Source organism: Sipha flava, unplaced genomic scaffold (assembly GCF_003268045.1).
Source record: "Sipha flava isolate LNK unplaced genomic scaffold, YSA_version1 288_pilon_pilon, whole genome shotgun sequence".
Taxonomy (NCBI): domain Eukaryota; kingdom Metazoa; phylum Arthropoda; class Insecta; order Hemiptera; family Aphididae; genus Sipha; species Sipha flava.
The window spans coordinates 100,291-114,221 of record NW_020272957.1 but is presented as its reverse complement, the minus strand read 5'-3'; the positions used below and the strand labels follow the sequence as shown (position 1 = coordinate 114,221).

The window sequence follows — 13,931 nt, the reverse complement described above, 5'->3', positions numbered from 1 at the left end:
AGTATTTGAATTGACAAAAAATTATTATTGTTCTAATAGAATTCTAGAACCATATTCGAAATATATTATAAATCAGCTTGTTATTCAACCCACATTTTTGTACTCAGTACTTATCTTTAATATTATGACCGAAATAACTTTATTATTTTTTACCATAAGGCATTTTTTTTTTTTTTTTTTTTTATTTGTAATAGTGAGTTATTTTGTGTATTATTCTCAAAATACATTAATTACAAATTAAAAAAAAATTTCGTGAATATTTTGTCTATAATTTTTCAGTAATTAAATTATATTATTTAATTAAAATTTCTGACCACGTTTCTCTTTACATATAAATGAATTAACCTTTAAGTTGTGAACGAGAATAAAATGTGTAAAACATGATTAAGCTAATTTATATTATTTATTTTTCACTAGCGAAAATTAAAAAAAAAAAATTTAATAAAAATTGATGTCGAATAATATCTAAATAAGCACCCATAAATTAATGTAAATTTAATAATTATACTTATTTAGTTTTCTTTATCATAATGTGGGTCAAACGTATTAAGGGCACCGTTCGTATACCATAATCTATGCAAAACTGTGCAATTTTTGTCGATCAAAAAGAGGGAGGATGATGGTTCTTACATATGATAATATTTAATTTCAAAAAATGTTCTAAACGGACTTGTCTACCAATGTTGTAGCTACATTTTTCTGTCTGGTAAATGTGTAAATATACTTTCCACACCACTTTCTCCTTCCAAGCCTAAGCCTGTTTGTCGGATGTAGTGTGTTTTTAAACACCTGTATTAATTCATAGTATTTACTGGTCAGATAAGTACTGGTCACTAAAAGTCACTAATATTTTACTTGTCAATAATTGAAAGAGTAGTAGTTTCTCATTTTCACTCTATAGCTGATTGTTTATATGTCGATGATTTATATTTTACTACTGCGTTCTGATTAGATGCAAGATATTTTCATTCGGTCTAAACATCTAATATCTACATATTTCATAATTTTACCTAACATGCGTTAAGCAAAATAATGTTATGCTTTTATTATGTGTTATTCTTATTTGTAATAAACTAAAATTTGGCCATAATTTACTATGGATATTTTCTATGGAGATAACATACAAGTCTTATTATATACATTATTCAATGTTAATTTATTTATTTATTTATTTTTTTTTTTTTTTAATGAGAGTTAGTTCAACCGTTGATTTTTGTTCAATTATTGCATTACAAAACCTTGACTTTATTTTTAACCATAATTATCATCCATATGTACGAATATATGTAAAAGTCAGTTTTTTCTCGATAGTAACCAGCCGGAATTAAATCTGTTCAGATGTTTGAATCTTAACGTAAAACGTCCAAAATCTTTTGAGCCGATATGCTGTATAACTATTAAATTGGTTATTTTTGACTCGAATTCTCTAAAAGAATTTTAGACAATAAATGTACGTTTTTTTTCCTGTATGTATATTATTTATTTTTAAGTGTTGGATAACCACGAGGACAATTTGTTTTTTTTTTTGTGTTGATAACAGGCGGTTGCTATTACGACGACAGTGTGTACTTCGGTGATATCTATCTATTGTTTGTTTTTCAGACCCGCTGACGGCAATTATAATGACGGTCAAACCATAGAATAATATACACCTATAAACATTATACCGTATGGAACTGCAGGTGATTCATTAGACCCGATCCTACTAGGTCGCGATAATATGACATTTGGGGGATCGTACCTAGCCGTTCGTTCTCAGCTGAGTTTGTTCAGATGCTTTGGTTTATAGAATTTTTTTTTTTTATATACGTTTATTTATGTACGCATGCGCCGACGTTATTGAGAAGGTGTATATAATATGTAAAGGTATGTTATAGGAATATTGTAAAACAATATCGTATCGCGATTAGGTCTGTGACCTTATAGAAAATAAAACCCTGCGAGCACAGTTCTTATAATGATATACTGGTAACAACAATAATAATAATGGTAATAATAAAGCGATAACAATATAACTCGACATAATATGTCTATTTATATATATATATATATATATATATACGTATATGCGCCGACACCTATATGTAAAAGATATTGTTTACGCGATCAGATGCTAGTTAGCCGTATTATTATTACTGTATATTACGTACTACACGATAATTATTGTTGCGCTTTGCAATACCGTTCGTATCAGTTCGTCCGTTGGTTGGTCGACATTCGGACAAGCTGGTGGCAGTCTTTTTTTTTCTATTTATCGGCAAGTGCGTGGATACAGTTGGGTACGAGTGTTATGGTAAAAAAAAAATAAAATAAAAGTCAAGGAGATGTAAAGTAGAAATTACCAGGAGGAAAACCTGAGATAGCGCGTAGTGTGTTATAATAATACGAGTCTAAGGTACCTATAACATAATGTGTGATGGTATGCCGCGTCCCGTTGTCGTCGTTTATGTTATTAATGTTGTAATTGCTAAAAATCTCAAGGTTCCGGTTGATTAGCGGTGGGGGAGTAGGATGGATTTGGGGGGGGGGGGGGGAACAATGGGCGATGTTAATTAGTTGGCGGTGGACGAGGACGATGCCGGGCGGCACACGCGTGACAGATGCGTTCGTCGGGAGAACGTTGAGGGGCACTTTTTTGGGATGCATTTAAGATGACAACGGCAGTGAAGTACGTCCGTGCGAGTTTTAAATAACAAACAATTCCAAGTTGTCCACTGCCTAGAATGTCCGACGCAGCTGCGGTGAGTACGATACTTAAATGTGCACGTCGCGTTGCAATTATTATATTTTACGTGTCGTGAGTGCCGATCAACTATACGAGGACGTGTATAATGTGTAGGGTCGGTTTATTCGTTAGGCGCGTCGGCGTGGTGTCGGACGTTATACCATACCGAATTCGCATTAAATAATGATATTAATTTAGGGGTAACATTTAGGCAACGAAGTAATTTCAACTTAATACGTTTATTAAATTTTCATTGAAATGATTTGTTGTAACGATTTTTAAACATTTTTAACAACAATACATGTGCTTGGTATACGCCTCAGTACGTACCGACGAAAATACGAGTGAATAGTTCTTTTTAAAACGAACTCTGCGACGAACAAATAGGACACGTGTAGACAACGAAACGAGCGAGTTCCCATTATTATATCTACGGTGCATTATGTTTGTTCGTGTATACAAAGAAGTCGATCGGCCGTATGTTGACAAAAACGGTCCGTTGATTTAGCTAATCGTCGATCGGCTGTTTATTATTTTTAAAAAATGTTGTTAACGAATACGTAGGTCTGATATGGTCGCGTTTTACAAAAATATTTATGTTCCATAGCGATACTTATTCGTATATATATATATATATTTGGTCCATGCGGTCAGATGTGATTTATTATAATATCGTCGTGGCGAGTCTTACCTAACTGCCCATATAGATTACTATAATTGGATACATCATATGAAAACGCGATAAATCTCTCAACCATGGTCGCACGGTGTTTCCAATAGCGATTGATCGACTGTTGAATATTACGCACGACCAGGTGCAAATTCTACTCACCGCCACCACTTAATCGTTGAATAATAAATCGTTACTAAATACCTTCTCCGAAATTATTTCCATTTCGCTGGGCCCGCGAAAATCTATCGATTCACTGCAATGACAAATTATGTTGTCCAATTAATTTTAATAATATTATTATAGTGGCGTTGATATAGTGTGCCGGTGTCGTTTACGAATTTTATTGCGTCAATTTAATGACATTCAATGTAAATATATTGTAATATATAATATATAATATATATTGTGCGTTTTATAGTATTTTTATCATTAAATTATTGTACACATACGTTTATTTATACATACTTTATTTTTCTGTTTGGCCTAAAAAAATCAAATCCTTATGTAAACCCCGAGCATTGAATATCACAATTAAAATTACTACACTATCGTTTTGTATATGGAAGGCGTGTTGCACTTCTTGTGCTTTACCCATAAGAGGTGTATTGGCACTGCTGCACTGCAAGATTTTGTCTAAATGTTTGATACCTAGAATATAAACAAAGGGCAATTAGGACGAAATTATCTTGCAAAACGTTTCAGTAATTTGTCGTCGTGTTTAATTACGTTAAACAATAAGCATTTATCACGAAAACGTGCCTAATGCATGTATTCAATCGTGTGTGTTGGTTTATTGGTCTTAAATTCAACAATAATGAATTCATATTTTTATGTTGGATATTATTTGCTACGTACAGATATTAGACACATCTGTATGTATTCATACCCAAATACATTCAAATGCCAATAATTTTGTACGGGTGTTGGTTAGTATTGTGATTTATACATAGATAAATGCAGTGATATTAACATCAATTAATACATTTAACCAAATTAAAAAAATATTGGTAACGGGTTATAATGTGCATGGTATAATACAATTTAATATCCGTTACAAGGGAACGAACCAGTGTTATGTATGTAATAGATTCTTTCGTATTTTATACGCTGCTATATTTGTTTGACTGATTAACATAACATGGTATTACTGCTGAGTAGGGCTAATAGATTTATAGCCCTTCTTTCGTATACATTCATCTTTTCTTCCTATTTATTATTATTTTTTTTTTATTATGCGATTTTGTTTTTTTACAAACTTAATTCGTGTGCTGTTGAATAACTAGTATTAAACAAAGAACTTATATTTTCTTAACCTCTTTATTATGCCAAGAGCTCTTTTCTACGGAGAAACAATAAAATTGGCATCATAACTATTGGTAATATTTGTTTGAACAAGAAATCAATAACCATATTAATCCGATGGTATTTTCGCATGTATCATGCAATACCACGATAAATTCTTCGCAACTTTAGCAGTTAATCTAGATTTGTCATTAAGTAGCGGCTCCCAAAGTGTAAGGTGCACCTTCCTTGGGAGGTAGACGTATTTCTTATTGAGGGAGGCGCATGGCAAAGATTTATATTGTGTATTGCACTAGCATATATTTATTTTTAAATCGACAAAATTTAGAATCCGCTGATCTAAACATAACACATTGCATGTAACACACCAATGCAGGAGATCTATACATATGTTCGACCAATTTTTCCTCTGCAATCGTTGATCGGAAAATCGACAGAATTTAGACCCCGCGCTCATTTGTGGTATTTTGGTTGTTTTTCGCTCGTCATTGGATTATCCTAGGTGATTAGAATTAGTAACTTACACGTTTTATTAGGATAGGGCCCAAAAGTATTTTAGGCACCCCCCGAAATACAGGTCTGCGCGCACGCCTATGATTGTACTAGTAGTTATATCGTACTTAGCACTGAGAACTCGAGTGATCACCCGCCGCCAGTTGTACCGATTCGTGTCAATAGGCGAATAATTAATTCGGAAACGGGCGAATAAACTCTAGCACACAGTTCGTGTGGCGTTTTCGTGTGTGCGCGTTGTAACCCCCCTTCCCCCTATATAACACAGTATAATACGGGTGTCAAACTAACGGTTACGATAACGTCACCGTTGTGCGTGGGTGGTACGTTCTGGTTACACGTTTTTTTTTTGTTTTCTTCTCCACAAACGTATACGTGCAAGAGTTACCTACGTCGAGCGATGGCTTGTGCGCGGGTGTGTGTGGTGCACGCTTAGACCCTCGTGTATAGTAGTAATACCGTAGCGCTTAGTAGTGCACACACGTATCGATTTCCCAGTTCTCTGTCTGTCACTCTTCCTCCGTCGCACTTCTCTTTTTTGCGCAGTTATTACTACCGTGTCCCGAACGGTAGGCTCTGTCCGGTGCAAGTGTGAGTCACCTGGTCTATGAATAATAATAAAACGCCCGGGTGGCGCACTCATTTAGAACGCTCGCGAATTCGCGTTCTCCGCGGTTGACGGATACCCGGCCCGTGAGTCGTGATGCGCGCGCGACGTGCCGTACCAATGACGTAGCAACAAAGGTATGGCGGACTGTGCCTGCGCCAGGAGTGCGAATTGCAAAGGGGCGCAAAAGTCGTATTTTTATCCTACTATCAAATCGACATTTTTCCATTATGATTTTTGAAATACGTAGACGTTGTTTATTTGAACGCGCTACGCGTGAATTTAATGATGAAATTATGAAAATAGCACAAGGGCATTGAAATAATAAATTTCATATGAAGTTATTATCGATGAACTTGCCAGTCATAAAGCGAGAAAAGCAAATTTTCAAAGTTTAAAATTAACATTGTAACAATTACTTATAAATATAAATTGTAGGTATAATTAAAAAAAATTATTAAAATATTATAACATCGAATTCTAATTGGATAAAAAGCGTTTTTTTTTCTAAGTTTGCCAGGGGTGCTAGCGAGTCTTCCTACGCCACTGGTCCATACTTCTATACTAGCTTACGATCTTCAAACACGAATCTTTGACACCAGATACGCGCGTGCATATGGTCGTCGTGGGATGCGTTTTTTTTTCTTTTCTCCGTTCTCCGTCCGACGAGTAGACTCAAATTGATAATAATATCAATGATTACGTTTCGTAAGGGCATACGAGTATTATTTACGTAATGACGACAATCGGATCGACGTGGTACGATTCTCTGTGGTACGATCACGATTGTTTCTCCCGCAATATAGACGATAGTAAGTACGACGTTTGAACGTTGTTATTGTTATCGTGTTTGTTGATTAAAAAAAAAACTAGGCGCGGCCGCATCGTCGACGTTACAATCGTTCGCTTACGCGTTTATTAGATTTATTATCGTGCACCCGTACGCGTTATATTATGTGCTCACGACGGAGACTACGGCGTAAAATCAACGAGTCCGTATGAATAAATATTATTATGACGTGCTTCCGTCTTTTTATTTTATCTAAATCTATTGATTATTATTCGTTTATGAAACATTAGTCCATAACATAACATGCCATTCAATATTATATGTATGTGCTCGGCGAAACTTATCTAGACCACGGACAATAATACGGACACCCATTTTCATGGTGTGGATATTTTACTCGGTCGTGACGCGAATGTTATGTCGTATGATTGTCGTGAAATTTCGTACTTTTATCATATAATTATTGAAATTGTTATTACTTCGGTTATGTGCAATAGATTTACTGCAATTTAATTTCATAGTTGACACTTGTAACGATTAACTGCTGTGTAATTATTATGGGTTTTAAATGCGTTTTGACTATAGTTCAATGTGTGATGTTGAGATTTCACTCTACAACCGGCCGAATAAAGAAACTCGTCTTCTTTCGAATTTTTTTTTTGAGTTTTATATATTTTTTTCTTCGTATATTTCAAACGTTTTAATTATTTCAATGTGACCCTCTTAAGTGTTCAAGATGTTTTTGGCTCGTGGAAGTAAAAAGGTTGCCGACCTCCGATCTTAAACAATTGGACCACTAAACTGTTGTGAACTGTATCACACACAATGTACTATATGCACGCACAATTATAACCATTAACAGAATAATAATTAATGAGTTATCATGGGTGCGCCGTAAAAACTATTGTATAATGTTTCTCCAGTGCTTTTTGAGAGCACAACTCCCATGTAAAAACGGAAATTTATTACTAATTAAATAATCATTTGGAATTTTTTATATGGACATATTATGTGTATAAATTTACTCTTATTGTATCTCATTTCAACTCCAATTGTTTAAATAGTTTCAAATAAAATTAGTTGAAAAATGCTGGTTTTTGCTGCGGATAACTATATTGACATTTCATTTAACGTGTAAAATTATAATATAGCTAAATAAGTTGCAAATTGGGTTGCAAATTGATTAGTTAAGGGAATTTAAGTACAATTAACTCCTCGGTGCTAAAAAACGCCTAACGTTTAGTGCACTTATATATATTCACTTATTTTTTTAACCGGGGGTATTTTGAATCGCATGAAATCGCTAAAATAGTTTCAATTCTCGAGTGGGACTGAGCAAAACTACCATAAAATTCATCGGAATTTTTCTATGACTTTCAAAATTATTACTATTATAGAATAAATACTGGATATTATGTGTCGATCTTTCTAAATGATATGTAATTACTTATTAATTGCGTACTGTTCATAAAAAAGAAAATTATTATAATAATGATTGGCTTTAATAGTATACCTTTATTGCAGCAATACACATGACTATACATTATTATACTTTTACTATATCTATATTGTAAATATATTACGTATTGATAGAGCCATATCGTCAAAACGTTATATATAACGCTAATAGTTTCATATCGAAAAAGTATTTAAACGATACCATGTATCGTCATCAACTATTGCTGTATTAGTAAATCTAAAGTCTATGAAACCCATTTATGAGTCACGCTAGCTTACTACTGATGCGTAGGAATTCACGATAGTTAAATCAAATCCTCCCAGCCGAAATACAGCAAATTCAACGCGTACCTAGATTCTGGTTTTCCGTGTTGAGTGTTTTAGTCGTAATGCAAACAGTTTTGTATTATTTTGTTTGTCACTCATTAATATGAGTTAATATATATTATATCCATCATAAATTAAACATGATGTACATCGGTACTTTTTTCGGATATGACCCTAAACTTTTTTTGCTATGTATGGTGGTGTGCTTTTTTCTAACTTGTCTCTGCCCTCTTTTACCTAAATAGAAAAACCTAATACTAGTAAACTCATTTTTTTGGTATTTTAATAATTAAAATAAAAATTAATTATTAATAATTATTATTAATTATTTTTTTAATTATTTTATATAATTATTATCTTAATAGAATAATACTACCAATAATTACTAAAATAATATAAATGTGTACACTCAACTAATAATGATCATAAGTAGACTATTAAATATATATTTGTTATTTTATGTTATTAATAACAATATTATAGTTTGGGAAATATTTTAATGGCGAGTATAACTTTTAAGAAATTGTCTCCTTAAATAGGCCACGCGCCTGTTTTTTATGTATTTTTTCCAATTTGTTGCAGAACAAGAACAACATCCTATTTTTTAAATTTATTTAACTTTTCCTACCGTTATTTTCATTAAACGATGTTGGATTTATCTGTATGTTCTCTCTAGAAAATACGATTTGTGTGTGTGTGTGTGTATAGTATACACACACACACAAACCGTTTTTTACACTGAATATGTATATGTTTTTAAAAATCAACATTTATCGTTATTACATATTTCCCACAGACAAACCAAATCGTGATGGGTTTTTAAAACGAGAATAAAATCAATAAAAAAGGCTAAGTCGTACATATTCGACAACATTGCCTCTAGTATAACATTAAAGTTATATTTGGGGTATTGATATTTTGTGCGATCCGTACAACAATATAAATAGAACACGATTCAAATTAAATTGTTAAATATTTTCTCTTTGAGTACTCATTCGTAAATAAAACTATTGGTGTTCTAGCTCCGAGTTTATTATAATAATATTTTTTAATCCCCATCTTTAAAATAAATTCTCCACAACAAGCTTAACTTTCGATAACAATCAACAGTCTGATATCAATGTTATAAGTATAAATATTTAAGTAATATTGTACATTTATAATATATTATTCAATTTCAAATAAAATAAATTAAATTCTATTCAAAATTATAAATACTTTGAATGAACATTTCGATCTAACATATGTAATGAACAGATGAGGCATCAATTCTGATCCATATGAAGCTCATTGTTCGCATATATTTAATTCAAGGTTATCAATTACTATAATTAGGTACTTTTTGTTCCCTTTATTTCCTTTTCGTAGTTTATTATACACTCCGATTTGCATCATATAAAATACTACCTTTAAATACCAGTATTAAAATATGGGATCTTATCATTTTTTTAATCAAAGTTATTAATTAATAGTAAAAAACATCGATACTTTCACAATACTTACTATACAAATGTATAATCTAGATTAATCATTGACATTTATTTTTGAAAATTGTTTGTTAAATCTTGTAGATTTTAATGTAACAATTTAATTTATTTATGTTAAATGTTATTTATATAGAATATATCACCCATTTTGATGATTTATGATATTTCAAATGACAGTAACATATTAGAAAATCTTTTAATGAAATCAACAAGATTATAGATTTGGAAATGTTTCAAAAATTAAAATTGGTACGAGTTATAAATGAAATTCTTTAATTATTATTATAGTTACTTAAATGTAAACTACAATTTATAGTATAAATATTTAACATGAGATAAAAAGTGTATGATAAAATTATACTAGATATATTTTAGTAATTTATGTTTATCCTAAATATTATAAATAGTTTTTATTGACATTTGGCATGCCATCCTATGAAACATATCACTATATACCAGGGTTGGTAATACACGCGTATAAAACGTTTTATTAATTTCACTTATAAATTATATTCCATGTATAAAACGTAATTGAAGGAAACCCTGGGAGAGGAAGACCTAGAACTTAATTTTTGAAGCAAGTGATGAAACTTTCGGAATAAAAACATCCTGGGATTTAAAGAGAAATATAAGCGGTAGAGAAAAATGAAGAACTGACATCAATAATCATTTAACCAATCTTCGAATTGCTTAAAAAAAAAATAAAAATATGTTTTATACTATAGTATACTGTATACTGTATTATACGTTTCAACCCAGCTATAAACTTCGAATAATTTCAAAAAAATACTTGTAAAGTAATTAGTGTATACTTTATGTTAATATTTGCCATTATACTTCGTGTAAATATTAACCATGATCACATTAATTTTTTAAACAAATTAAATTTAAATTGAGTTTCATAAAATGTAAAAATTTTTAATTTGACTAAATGAATTTCATAATTCATGAATTCGTATTCTTGTTGACTACGAAAAATATATTTATTTTTTTCATATTTAGAACTGGCAAACCCATTATTAGTTTCTTTAGAATTTTATTGATACTTGGGATATTCATTAATTAATTTTTTTTTTTTCATACTACTTACATATATTCTAAACTTATCGATCAAGCCTTATAAAAGTAATCAAAATAATTTATTTAAAGAGTTATATATTTCTATATGCGTGTTTAATTAAAAAGTAAAATTATAATAATTTGTAAGTACCATTTGAAAATAATACTGTACTTAATACTTTACATACATTTATTAAGTTATATTTAATACTATTGTGATCGGTGGTATTATTGATGATAATATTATATGCACGAAAGAATTAATTTCTTTCATTTTAGATATTCTTATCAGCATAATAATTATAACTCATGAAATTATAGTTTTTGAATTTTAGTCTATAAAAGGCAATTGGGATCTGTATAAAATAAGTCGATTACAAAATAAAAAACGAATTTTAAATATTAATTTTATTTAAAAATGAATAAAATAATGATTTAAAATATATATATACAATATATATTTTAATTTAATTTTTTATTTATTTAATATTGGTTTTTTTTTTTTAATATAACAAAATGACTGGTCATTATGTCGCTTTTTATAACGTTTTACTGAGAAATAATGCGTAAAACATTAAGATTAACAGAGTTTATTGAATTATTTATTGTATTATATTGTCATAATATATTCAAAATAAACATTAATATATGATTCAATAAATTCATAGAAATAGTAGTATGTGTACATAAAAGTAATACCATGTATCTGTAATCTATGCAGTAATGTTCTAATACAACATCTATGATTCAAAAACTACATGTATTGTAAATAATTTATTTTAGGCTCAATATTAAAGTAGTTTTATTACTAATTTAGCTAATATTCTAATTTTCTATTCCTCATAAATTTATTTTACCCCATTTTCAAGCGAATTGTTAGATAAGTGTCCTCTAAATCGAAATTAAACCAACACTGTTGTAATAATATTTACAAATATTGTGGTTTGTAATCGAAGATTGTTTTTTTTCTAATGAAAATTATTTTATCATTTTAATTGTTAGAAATGGTTGTTTAGATTTAAGTCGTTTAAACCATTTAAATATTAAAAAATAATTTTTGTTGTGGATTTTCAGTTACATTGGGGACTGCATTGGACCAGCATTCAAAAATGTTAATGCTTTTGTACATATTACATGTGAATAAATTCGCAAAGACTTAGATAGGTTTAACTTTTGGCTAAAAATAGGTCAAATTTGTATAATATTAGCCATGGGCTATTTTACTTTTGGAGCAAACATTATCCACCTACTCAGGTCGGATTGACTAAACGAGATTATTGCTCTATGGATTTGACAAAATTGTGTAAAACGAAAATATATATATAGACGGCTTGGCGGCGTTTTAACATATATATTATATATATTAAAACGCCGCCAAGCCGTCTCTAGTATTTTTTTAACTGGCGGCTGCTTTCGTATCACCGCTATAGTCTTTAAAATGTACTATCCCGACTAAGTTTAGAACGATTACACATTTATTGGTAGGTATTTTTGCACTCTGGTGTCGAATTATACATCGAACTGTTAATATATTAAACTATTGGTCTATAATATGTATAAATGAAATATAAATAATGTACTAAAAAAAATACTTACGTAGTATTTACAAAAACTTTTTTAGTCTCACGACCTATAATTTATAATTATAGGACGTTTTTTATTACGAAAATGTTCTGCGTCATTATTTCACTTGCGCTAACAAAAAACGGTTTTCGAGAGTACAATTAAAAAAAAAAAACCTATAGATAATGAAACATAAATTATATCAAGTATTTTTTAGTTTATATGGGAATTTATAACAAAAAAAAAAACCCTTGACCTTAATAATTTACGGGGTTTGGTTGTATATATACTTACGTAATATTATCTAACACTGCTCTTTGTAATTACTCGACCAAAGTTTAAAAATGACAAAAGAATATTTATTTGGGCTTGTAAACGATAATATATACTCGTATTACAGAAAAACAACGCGTTCGTTAAAACACGTACAACGCGATTTCCTGTCCACAAAAAGTGATTAAAATGTATCTCGTACAACAACGGATTGTCTTCTCTCTGTGGTCGTCTGCCGCGTGTAGTCCAAAAATGGTTAAACGCATGACGACAAGTGTGGGCTTTTCCGGGCTTTCTATCACTCCTCCGCTAACGCCAAATATAACGAAAGACACAAAAAAAAACTACATATATATATATATATATATATATATATATATATAAATCCACGCACGCACTTTATTTTTATAATTGTGTTCGTAAGAGTTCGGAAAACAAAAAGTGAACTTCTCGCCATCACATTGTCTAAACAAGAACGTTTTTGAGCGGAGCAATTAAAGTCGAACTCAATATTACGTTTTCGGTTGTTTGGACTTTGGCCAACTGCTCTTCACCACCGCCGTCACTATACGGTACACGTTTGTTCGTGTCATGCGTGTACGTACGCGCCGAGTGTGGGCTTTTAATTATACGAAACGTAAATAATAAAACCGTGTTTCCGATGTTGACGAGATCGGGCTGAGACGAGGACGACGAACCTTCTGTAACCGGAAGAACAATGATTGGATACTGTACGGTAGCGCGCCTCGAGGGTCTTTTCTTGTTATCGCCGCGATACCGTCACTCGTTGACAAGGGGTACCGCGCGGCAGTATGTTTTTCTACGTGGTTCGTTCGTTTTCTCGTCTACGCAATGTTATTACTGTCGTCGTCTCTCCTACGTAAATAGCGGTGTACGTACGCGTGCGCGGGGAAAATATTAAATTTAGAAACTGAGAACAGATGTGTGATCTATACATGATAACGCGACAAGAAGACGCTTACGTATAAGGGATTGAAGCCGAACACCACTCTTCTATGCATGCGGGCTGAAATTCCCGACTGAAACGTACAAACAACAGTGTCGTTCCGGTTTCTCTGGGGTCCGATACGGGTTGCTCTCGACGTGCGAACAATACTCAGCAGTTTCCGAGCTCTGCACTAGTATCAGTAGCC

General features: G+C 31.4%; 1 protein-coding gene across 4 annotated transcripts in view; it reads left to right on the top strand.

Annotated features, from left to right (window-relative positions):
- The window catches only part of LOC112685697 (probable Ras GTPase-activating protein), a 123,383-nt gene that overhangs the window by 63,528 nt on the left and 45,924 nt on the right, over positions 1-13,931 (top strand). The window lies entirely within an intron of this gene.